Source organism: Pomacea canaliculata, linkage group LG14, assembly GCF_003073045.1.
Source record: "Pomacea canaliculata isolate SZHN2017 linkage group LG14, ASM307304v1, whole genome shotgun sequence".
NCBI lineage: Eukaryota > Metazoa > Mollusca > Gastropoda > Architaenioglossa > Ampullariidae > Pomacea > Pomacea canaliculata.
In genome coordinates this window covers 7,974,289-7,984,745 of record NC_037603.1, presented here as the reverse complement: position 1 = coordinate 7,984,745, position 10,457 = coordinate 7,974,289, and the positions used below count along the sequence as shown (strand labels likewise).

The following is a 10,457-nucleotide window of genomic DNA, read 5'->3' as shown; positions in this document are numbered from 1 at the left end:
CAGCCAGCCGTCGGGGTTTCTCCAGGTACAGTAGTCCGCTTCCTCTCCTACCTTTTCCCTTCAAAGTAATTTTCTGTATGTAAAAGCACTTTCACACCATCCATCCAACCAAAATGGAAAAATGGACCTCTTAGAGTCTACTGATACCTGTTTTATCAGTCAGGAAATTAAATATAATTTACCTTTAGTGTCAGTGAAAGGAAATGTCTGAATAATCAACCACGAGTAATAAAAATATTCCTTTATACCAAATAATAGAAATAACCAAATAAGAATGTGAAATTTGCTTATAGAATTTGTGGCCGTCTTCATGTATAAAAAAAAAAAAAGAAGAAAATACTATCCATTAACTTTATAACAATTTGATGGTTTCAACTCTCGTCTTCTTTTATAACTTTATTATCCGCTAGCCTAGTTGCCAATGAATGAATACAATATATATAAAATTATATATATATATCTCGCCTCACTCAGAAGAATCAATTCGAATGTGAATTTGAAACTGACTATTTAAGATATTTGTAATATTTTGTATCACTTTAAAAACCTGTCCTCGTTGCCCTTTAACAATTAAAAAATAACTCCACTTTGCAGAAGCTTCATCATATCGGGTGCTTGCACTCGACAGTCACAGTTACAGACACGTGACCTGGCGGAAGGGGGGCAAAGACATCTCCATGTTGTCCGCAGACCGTAAAAAAACAACAACAAATAATAAAATAAATGGAAAAAACAGAGACTGACTATTTTCTTTGTGCAGGTAGCCCGCTCAGTGTCATCGATTACCGATAACAGACGAAGCGGGAAGGTCACATGGTGCTTGTCTTCAAAAGGCAGCCAATAACACAGACACGGCCAAACAACCCAGGCGTCCGTTCAACCGCGCCTTTCTTTCTTCTACTTTTTTCTCCCCCAGTTCCCCCACTGAAAGTGCGTTGGGTACAGGCTGGAAAGGCACGCCAGAAGGTAGATCAGTGCATTGATTACCGAGTCCATTGTGGAATTATCGCGGCGCAAACTGCGGCTTGAAACTGAGCGAGAAGACCTCAGCCGTCCTCCCAGGATCTGGACACCAGGGGCGGACACAGCAACCCGCGCTGTCGGCACGCAACGGTCTGACTGCACGATCAAAATGCTTCATTCTCTTGAAAACGAACTGTGGAATTTTTCAATAAGGTGATTGAAATCTCTCTCTCCCCCTCCCCCATCCGTTCCTCTTATAGTTAGTTCAGTATAAAATTTTTTTAAATTGCAGATGTCCTAAAAGCAATACAGAGACTGAGCGTTCACCTACCTTGGCAGCATACTTAGCAAAGATGGAGGCGCAGATGAAAATGTAAGAAGCCGAATAAAGAAAACGAACTATTCTTATATCTGACCTCTTCAAGAGGTGGACAAGCAAACATAACTGTCTCTATATCTGACCTCTCCAGCAGCTACAAGTCAATCTCTTGACTGTCCCCATAGTTTCGCAATGAACTGACTGTAGCACTCCAAGACAAAACTGACAGTCATCGGCTCCCAAGAGACGAAACTTTTTTTTTTATTCATCAGCAAGCATCTGTTGCAGCAACTTTTTGACAGTTGGATGTAAACAGCAGGCTACCTGTTGTGGTGGGACAGTCGCCACGACTACCTGAAGTCGCACCTGTTGTTTTCTCGGTGTTTGCCGCAGGTAAACTAGACCTGGTATTTTGCTCGGCCACAGCCCGTGAACTGGCATGGGGGACATCAATTAGCCGCCTGTCAGCAGCACAAAGCGAGGCGCAACTTCTGTACGCATTGTGTATATACTCGCCCCGTGCAGGGCAGGTAAGTGATGTCAGAACTGTCAAAGGATCATCTGCTGTTCGCGAATAAAAATCACCTGCTGCCAGGTTTTTTGCGGTGGACTACAGGTATGCAAAATCTAATCAAGAACATAATCAGAATTTTTTGATTAGTTGCGGATAATTAACTTTTAACCGGTTCAGATCGTTAGGCACATTGAATGTATTGTACTGCTGCACGCGGTCATCTATTCGTCTTGAGTTCCGCAAAGAAATTATTTGCTTATTTATTATAATTACGACTTATTTTATTGTAATTACGACTTATTTTGCTTTTAAAAATATTCTAAATTATAGATATCTCTATCTCTACGTGGAACTATCTCCCATCCGATATCCACGAATCCTTTAAACTATTAGATGATAACAGGAAGACAGCAAAAAGGACAAGATTGACAACAAGGAAGACAAGATGACAGCACAACAATCAGCCAGCAAGACAACACCACTCAACCAGAGCAGAGGACAATCAGAGGAGCTGTTTGCATACTCACCCATCGCGGGTTCGCAGCCCCTCGCGTGCTGTCGTCTATTAGCAGTTATTCAATAGTTATCAGTAGTTATTAATGTTTGGAGGATATTCAGCTTCCAGCCTCTCTTTTGTTCTTTCGCTTCCCCCCCCACTTTCCATTTCTCCTCCCCCCACCCGCCTTCAGTCTAGTCTCCCATCCTTTCCTCCTCCTCCTCTGTCCCTATCCTCTCCCCCCACTCCCCTAAACCCTCCTCCCTTCCATGTTCTCATCTCCTCATCTCCGTCATGGCTGCCGCGTCCAGTCTCAGTCTCACCGGCAGCCATGCCAGAGCGAGGCGCGATGTTGTGACATGGCCAGATTTCTAGCTAATTGCCGACACAGAGAGGACCGGGGTAAGCCTGATTAGCAGCGCCTCAAATTAGCTTGCGGGAGGCTGAGCGAGGCAAAGGGGGATAAGCGAGGAGAGCTGTGTGGTCTTATAGACAGGAATTGAGGCCAGCCCTGTCCTGTGAGTCCCTGACAATGAGAGGAGAGACATCTTGTCTCCTCACACATTATATAACTCTCATATTTACATTATTCAAAATCTCTGTCACTGACTTGTAGGGGTGAGCTGCTGATTGTGTATCATTTTTCCAAACCCCTCAATTGGTGAATGAATAAAACGTCTAATGTCACAAGAAGGTCTGAAAAAAACAAACAGCAGGTCCGCTGAGGCAGTCAAATACAACTTGTATGTTGATCAAGATGGACAACGCACCTGCTGCTGACCACAACATCACCAGAAAGCTGGAACAAAGACACGATGGCAATGGCAAGATAAGACAACCAAGGACTTAAGTCTGAGGACCGGAAGTTGAAACTTGACAGGTTGAATACCTCCACTAGTATGTCTGATGACAGGTGACAAGCAGGTTAGGACAGGTGAGACGAAAACTTGAATGAGCAAAATACATCGTGCATGTTTGATGGCGAAAACTACAGACTCAACCATTCCACTACCCACAGGGTTGCTGTCCTCCTCGCAGTCTGCTGGCTGACTTCTTTGACACCTGGAATATCCAGCATCTCCAGGTGTAAGGTACACGTGTATAAAGAAATGTGTTCAGAACGTATTCTGTCCACAGTGAACAGCACATGAACACCACCAGCAGCTTTGATTGGTAGTTAATACAGATAATTATAATGTACTTCGCTTGCAGTCGAGAAGATTCGAGAAAACAATTTACTGCATGGCTTTTTTTCTTTTCTTTGGGGTTATCCTCGAAAAATATTGTTAAAATCTTCTCAGGCTTTTCATTCCTAACTAGTGCTAGCCTGATAATACCTGTCATGTCTGATGTTGTACTTGTAGAGACTACTTCAGAGAGGATTTGGTCCTGTTCAGTGTGGAATAAAATATTGACATTCTAAAAAATATTTTCTAAGGTACGTAGATATAGATATCTAGCATTTACTTCATTGAAACTACTGTGGACATTATTTAATATAACAACTGTTTAAGCAAGTGTGTTTTCTTCTTCTTTTGTGTGGATGCGTCCATGTGCGTGTGTGTGTGTGTGTGTGTGCTGCTTTTAATGCTATACCCGATATATTGGGATATGAAATAAATGTTTCAACAAATAATGGACAGAGACTGACTCAAATATGACATTAATGGACAGAGACAGACAAATTTATTTCTTGTGCATGCAGGACAACAGCTTATTTGGTCAATCGGTTGTTGTTGTTTTTTATTTTTAATGACATGAATGACTTGCGCGATCTTTTTCTATTTGTCGTGTGAAGTTCACGCAAATTAATTTTTTTCTCCGTGATGACAACTAGGATCTGAGGTCAGCTGAGGCCCCTGCTATAGGGCCAGCACCAGGGGGCCGGTCGGGGAGGGCCTCGGGTGGAGTAGCGGGGGTACACAGATGATCCCACGCAAGCAGACGGCCGGACGTGGTGCGCCAGGGTAGAGGGGGCTTGACGAATGAGGGAGGGCTGCTGGGAAGGCGGAAGGACGGAGGAGAGGACTAAAGGAAAGAGGTGTGGGTGGGGGGATGTTCAGCATTGATGAATGCGATGCGCTGATGTCGACGACACATCTGATTCAGTCTCTGCAATCGAGGGCCAGCATAGCCTTGCAAGCCAGGCTGGCAGAGCGGCCTTCTAGATGATAAGACAGCAGCAGGAGTGAGTGAAGGAGAAGCAGTAGTGCTGCCTGCATTAAGAAATGTTTACGTGTTTGTAGGTCGTAGGACACAAAAAATAACCAGCCCAAAATTTAGCGAAGTGGGTGTGTGCGCCATCTTGCTCACGACATGTTGCTGACCTTAAATACAGTCAAGGGCTTATAGTCATAATACTGTTGTAATAAATTATCATAATAGGAGAATATATGGGAGGTCTTCTGCGTTAGTCTTCAGTTCCTCCTTTTCTTCTCTTGCCCATCATCTCCCCCAACACACGCGCCGCATCTCTTCATCGCCAAGGGAGCCAGGTCCGTGGCCTCGCTCCACCGAGGGTCTAATCGTGCAAATGGTTGAGTCTCCTCGCGCCAGACTTTTAAAATGATTAGAGATCGCGCGCTCGTCACGAGCCAGGCAACACCACGCACGAGAAACCTATACCCGCCTCTGTGCGCATGCTCACCTCACGCACCGGCGCATGCTGCACGTGCCGACTTTTTTGACCTCCACGAACACCTCTCGACGCCCCGACTTAGCTCGGCTCCATGCTTCATCATCACTGCATCCTCCGACAGCAAAGACAATGTCGGACATAGTCAGTGCTATTTATAGTTTAAAGTAACAGACATGCGCAGTGAGACTTTCACGGGGTCAGGTGAATGATGTAAGTCTTTATCACATCAGGTAAGTCTGGTGGTCCTGACAGAAACATCGGGGAAACAACTCATCGTCTTCATCCATCGTGATAACTGTTGATGGGGTGGTGTGGCAGATGCTGGAGGGAGACGTTGGTGTCATTCAAACCACAAGCTGCTGACGTCACACATTGTGAATGATCAGCTGATTGAGGTACCTGTGTGTCTGAGTGACACCTGAGTGTTTATGTCGCTGGGAATGGTACCCGCTCATTTCTCGTTGTCTCTACCATTGTCTTCTCATTTGTCATTTTCTGTGTCACACATGCACTCGCTATTTCTCGTCAAGACCGTCAATACTAAAGGAATCAAAGTATTTATTCTGTTTAGCGAAGAAAGAATAAGAAAGCAATTGTCCTCTCAAAACACTTGTCACATCCACTCCAACACTCGCACGCAACAGGATGGCGATAATTCTCTTCACCCGCTACCCGTCCTCTGTCCCCGACAGCATCCACTCCCTGGGAACACAAACAGTAGTGTTGTGATGTGCAGAAACGAGAAGTGATCACACACCCGCATGTTGTGCCCAGAGTAAACAATAATATAGACTCAGGCACGTTGTCACCATCAAAGCTCCGCCATATCCTCTCCTCCTCCCCACCACCTTGACCACTTCTCTATCTCTCACACTGCATTCTTCTTACTCTCCTTCAGCACGCCTGTCACGTGACCAGGTGCTGATAATGGCTACAACGGTGATGTGTTTTAGCGATAAAATATTGACAGAGATGCCCGAGCTTAATGGAACCTCCGTCCACAGAAGAAGGGCAACTATTTGGGAAGACCAAAAGTCAACTCCGGCCAAGAGACAAGAGACGGATCTGCTATTAAACTCAAATATTTGATCGGCGATCTCCCCTCCCTCTTCCCTCCCCCATCTCTCTCCTCTCCCCCTATCTTCCCCCAACCCCAAAGTTGAGTTTAGTTGATCATAAACTTCTGAATATGTTGTGAGGATATGTGTATTTACAGACTAAACATGTTATTCAATGTAACCATAACTATTTCCCGTTGTTTTCTTGTGGGCTCAGTGTTAACTTTCTTCTCTCTTCCGGAGGAGATCAGCCTAAGCACATCAGTTCTTTGATTCCAGCTTCCCTCGTGAAAGCTTGGCTTCAGACGGTCAGAGGACGAACAAACATGTCAATGACTACAGTCGGACACACGCCGACAGTTGGACACAAGTTTGTTTACAGACTGAACTTCAGCACTCACAGTATTGTCTATGCTGAGGACAATAAGTAATTTTCTTCCGCTTTGTTGCCTTTTTCCTTTTTTCTATTATTTATTTATTCTGAATTCATTTTATTTACTTATGAAATCATGCTTCTGTCATAGCGCATGACAGCATCACGATTTATTTATTCTGAATTCAGATACAATTAACATTAAGATACAATTATATTTATGTTATTATTTACTAGAAGGACATTATCATCCACTGTTTTTCTCTTTCTCCTTTACTTCTCTCTCCCTTTCCCTCTCCACTTTTTTCTCGTTTTGTTCTTTTTATCTTTTATTTCCCAGTGTTCTTTATCTTTCTCTCTCTCCTCTCTCTCACGCATTGTCTCTGCCCTATCTTTCTCTCTTTTTCTCTCTTACAAAGACATTCTGTCTCTGTCTCTCTCGCCCCTTGTCCTTGAAAGCTGACGGATAGGTTATTTCGCTGGTCGCGCCCCGGGGTTACAGTGTCAGGCGCATGTATTTACCAAGCTGGGCGGTGATTTGTCCAGGGCCTCGGCACCGGCCGCCTCGTGTTTGACTTCTATTAGAGGAGGAGAGCATCAAGGCCACAGAGAACTGGAGCGAGTGCCGGTCTGTTTGTGGCACTGACAGGGTTAGTCCTCGTCCTCGTCCAGGACGAATGAACTCTCAGAACCCAGACGAAGGAGGAATGAAGCCTGTGAAGCCATCGGTGCAAGAAGTTCGAAAGCTTCAATGACGACGACGATGAGAGGATCGAGTACCACCGAGGTGTAGTTACGACAATGACATCAGTGTTGATGGGACAGCGATGACAAGGATGTGGGTGGTGATGACAAAGTTTGTGACGTGAGCAACGACGACTTCTACATCAACCAGCAGTTGACAGATCCCAAACTTTAGATAATGTGTCCCGCTGGGGGCAGACCTAAACATTGTATAAATAAATAAATGAAATGCCATGATTACATTTATCAGCTTGAACCGTTAGTGTGGATATTGAGGTGTGGATATTGAGATGTGGATATTGAGATGTGGATATTGAGATGTGGATATTGAGATGTGGATATTGAGATGTGGATATTGAGATGTGGATATTGAGATGTGGATATTGAGATGTGGATATTGAGGTGTGGATATTGAGATGTGGATACATTGGTTTCACCATTTGCTGTACTCTCAGTGCAATGGATGGTGGTGAGGATGAGGTGAGCGTGTGTACGCCAGGTGTTAATCTACAGCCAACAACTAATAAAAAAGATATTAAGCCGGAGGTTCTAGATGTAGAGTTGAATTGAGGGAAAGTATCATAAAGCTGGTGATCGTAGGAGCGAGAGAAAGAATAGTTTCAGGTTGTGACCCCCATCTGTACTGAATATCCCTGAGGTTGAAGTTGGTTTCAAGAGGTGCTCATGACATCTGCTGCGCGGAACTGGACGATAAGGGTTTGTTCTTCCCCCTAATCCATAAGAATGATGCTGTATTTAATCGCCCAAGGGCTCCAGGACCCCAGGACCCCAGGGCACCAAGACCCCAGGCATCAGTACGTTTCCTCAGTCCAGGTGTGCGCAGCCTCGTCCTTGACCACCTGAGTGCGGGCGGCGATCTCATCAGTAAAACGTCTGCCCATTGGTTGCTGGTGGTGGTCCCTGCAAACAGGATGTCCAGACTTGTGGTCCCTGGCGTCTCCCTTTGTGTTGAGGGAGTAAATCAGTAACACTTTAAGTGTTGAGAGCTTGATACATTGAATCCAGACAAGTATCACCGATCAGGTAATCAAACTGTAATCAACACACTTCTACATCACATCCACACGAGCAGACGTGGGTCAGCGGCCAGTGACACCTGGCGTCAAAGCTTTTATGTCGACACCCGTAAAATTATGGATACTTCTGTCAGTACTTATTTCTTTTTCCTTGCTTTCATGTCTTTGTTTATTCCTGATAATTTTTTTTTTGTTCTGGTCCAAAATTCAGCCACTATCATGTAAACTTGTCCACGTTTAGTGTCGATTCTTTGAACAGAACAGTTCACTTTCATGCAATCTCACCAGCGGGGCGAGAGAGGACGAGAGAAAAGAATCGTTTTGAACGTTTAACTTGTCCGGTCAACAGCAGCCGACAACTGCAGGATCAGCTGTGACAACGAGAGGACAAACACGTCCTCGTGCACTCCGGGGACCGCCGGCCTTTTGAAGTGTACCTGGGCGTAAAGAGGAACAGGTGGAGACTGAGCGCACTGTGGCACCTGTATAGGCAGGTGACTTTAATCAACATTCCACAAAATTTGATGGCAATAGAGACAAGAGCGAGCATTCTTGTCGTACTTGACTACAGTAGCAACTGGAATTGTTAGCACACACACACACACACGCTCACGCGCGCGAATGCACGAACGCACGAACGCACACCAACAAAAAAAGGAAGAAAATATTCAATCAACACAAATAAATAAGAAACGATAAACAAATAAAGATTTACGAAGCAAAAACGAAACAAATAAATAAAGAAAAAGGTAGCAAAAAAATAAATAAATAAAAAAATAAGAAGGTTAAGATTTCTATCGGCCCTCATTAACGGACTGGAAGACCTCCAAACATAAAGTAGGTTTTACTCCATGACATCGCCTGGTGCCAGGCCTGAACTCTCCAACCATGATAGATACTCGTCCTTCCTGCAATCTCTCCGCTTCCTCCACACGCCAAGAGACAAACCAATCGCGGGGTAAGAAAACTCTTTGCTTGAATACGAGTCGAACAAGAAAGATTAATATTCTCCCCTCCTCAAACCTTTTGCTTAAACTGCTGATTAATCCCCCTCGCACCTTCCCTGACCCATCAGACTCCACACATTTTTCTTACGATGAAGAGGCTAGAGTGTCAAGCGGCAACATGACAAACGAGAGCTGCTCAAGGGACACAACTCTGATAAACAGTCTCAAGTCGGGACCTGGGACGCTGGCCGCAGGAGTGCATCTGACAGAATAGGATGTCTGCTCCTGTAATCAGCACCAAACTTTTTGTTGCTGGCTTCTAATTTCCCTCCTCGTTTCGCCGGCATTGAAATGATCGCCATTCAAGCCACAAGGTTTTCAAGAACCTCCAGAAAGTTGAACCTTTTCAAGTAAATACTGTATTTTTTCGTGTAACCTTTCTACTGACCTGAGAAGGAAGAAGACTAGGAGGAAGAGGAAGAAATCACTGGTTTGGAAATATGAATATAAGAAATAGTTTGTCGATATTTAGTAACATTTGGTGTCTTGGTGTTGACAGTCAAAGCAGCTGAGTGCAAATTTACAAACGTGTTCCACCTTTGCAGACATTAAAGCTGAGAACGGACACGCCTGGGTTCATTTCTACCCTTGATTTCCTCCAGTTGTGGCTTTATTGTAAATTTTTTATCAATTTTTTAGCCGAGTTTATTCATGTGTGGCTGCAGCGTAGCGACTCAGTGAAACACGTGTACGTCCCCTTCCCTCGCGTCCTTTCATTTAGCCGTGTCCATGGCAACATCCAATCAACACTGAGCAGTTTTCTTAGTCCCGTGCGCAAACCGGAAGAGGAAGTCAAGCGTGTGTGTGTGGCTGAGCTTCTAGCGTTCTATCTGTGGGTCACACGAGCTGCCACAGTTCAGCCTCGTTGACATGGATGAAGAAGGATTTGAATAAAAGAGAAGTTGTGAGTCTGGCAAAGTCGCTTTCACGGTCGCCACTTCCGGCGGAAGTACTCATGTCAGACCGTGGGTAGCAGAAACAAAGCAAAGTAGGACAGTCTAGAGTGTGAGAGAGTCCGCCACGGTCCGCTTGTGTCGGCTCTTCCACCTTTGATGTACCCGGCGGACTGACTTACACATTTCTTTTCGAGCGGATAGAACTGGACAGGAAGGGTGGAGCGGTTGAAGGATGAGAAACCGTTTTCACTCCTTTGAACCATAAGTTCAAATTAATAATTGTAAAGACTTTAAATAAATAACTAGTTTAAACACAATTCACAACCTATTGTTATATAATTCAATAATATACGGACATTAGTACTAGGAAAGTTTGTTCTCCTCTTTCTTGTGTGCGTGTGTGTGCGTGTGT

The 10,457-nt window shown here is 44.6% G+C and overlaps 1 long non-coding RNA gene across 1 annotated transcript; it reads left to right on the top strand.

Moving 5' to 3' along the window:
* Positions 1–1,265: 1,265 nt before the first annotated feature.
* On the top strand, positions 1,266–3,464 carry LOC112555362. The gene is made up of 2 exons (XR_003097455.1): positions 1,266–1,898; positions 3,050–3,464. It is a non-coding gene; the product is annotated as an uncharacterized LOC112555362 (long non-coding RNA).
* The last annotated feature ends 6,993 nt before the right edge of the window (positions 3,465–10,457 follow it).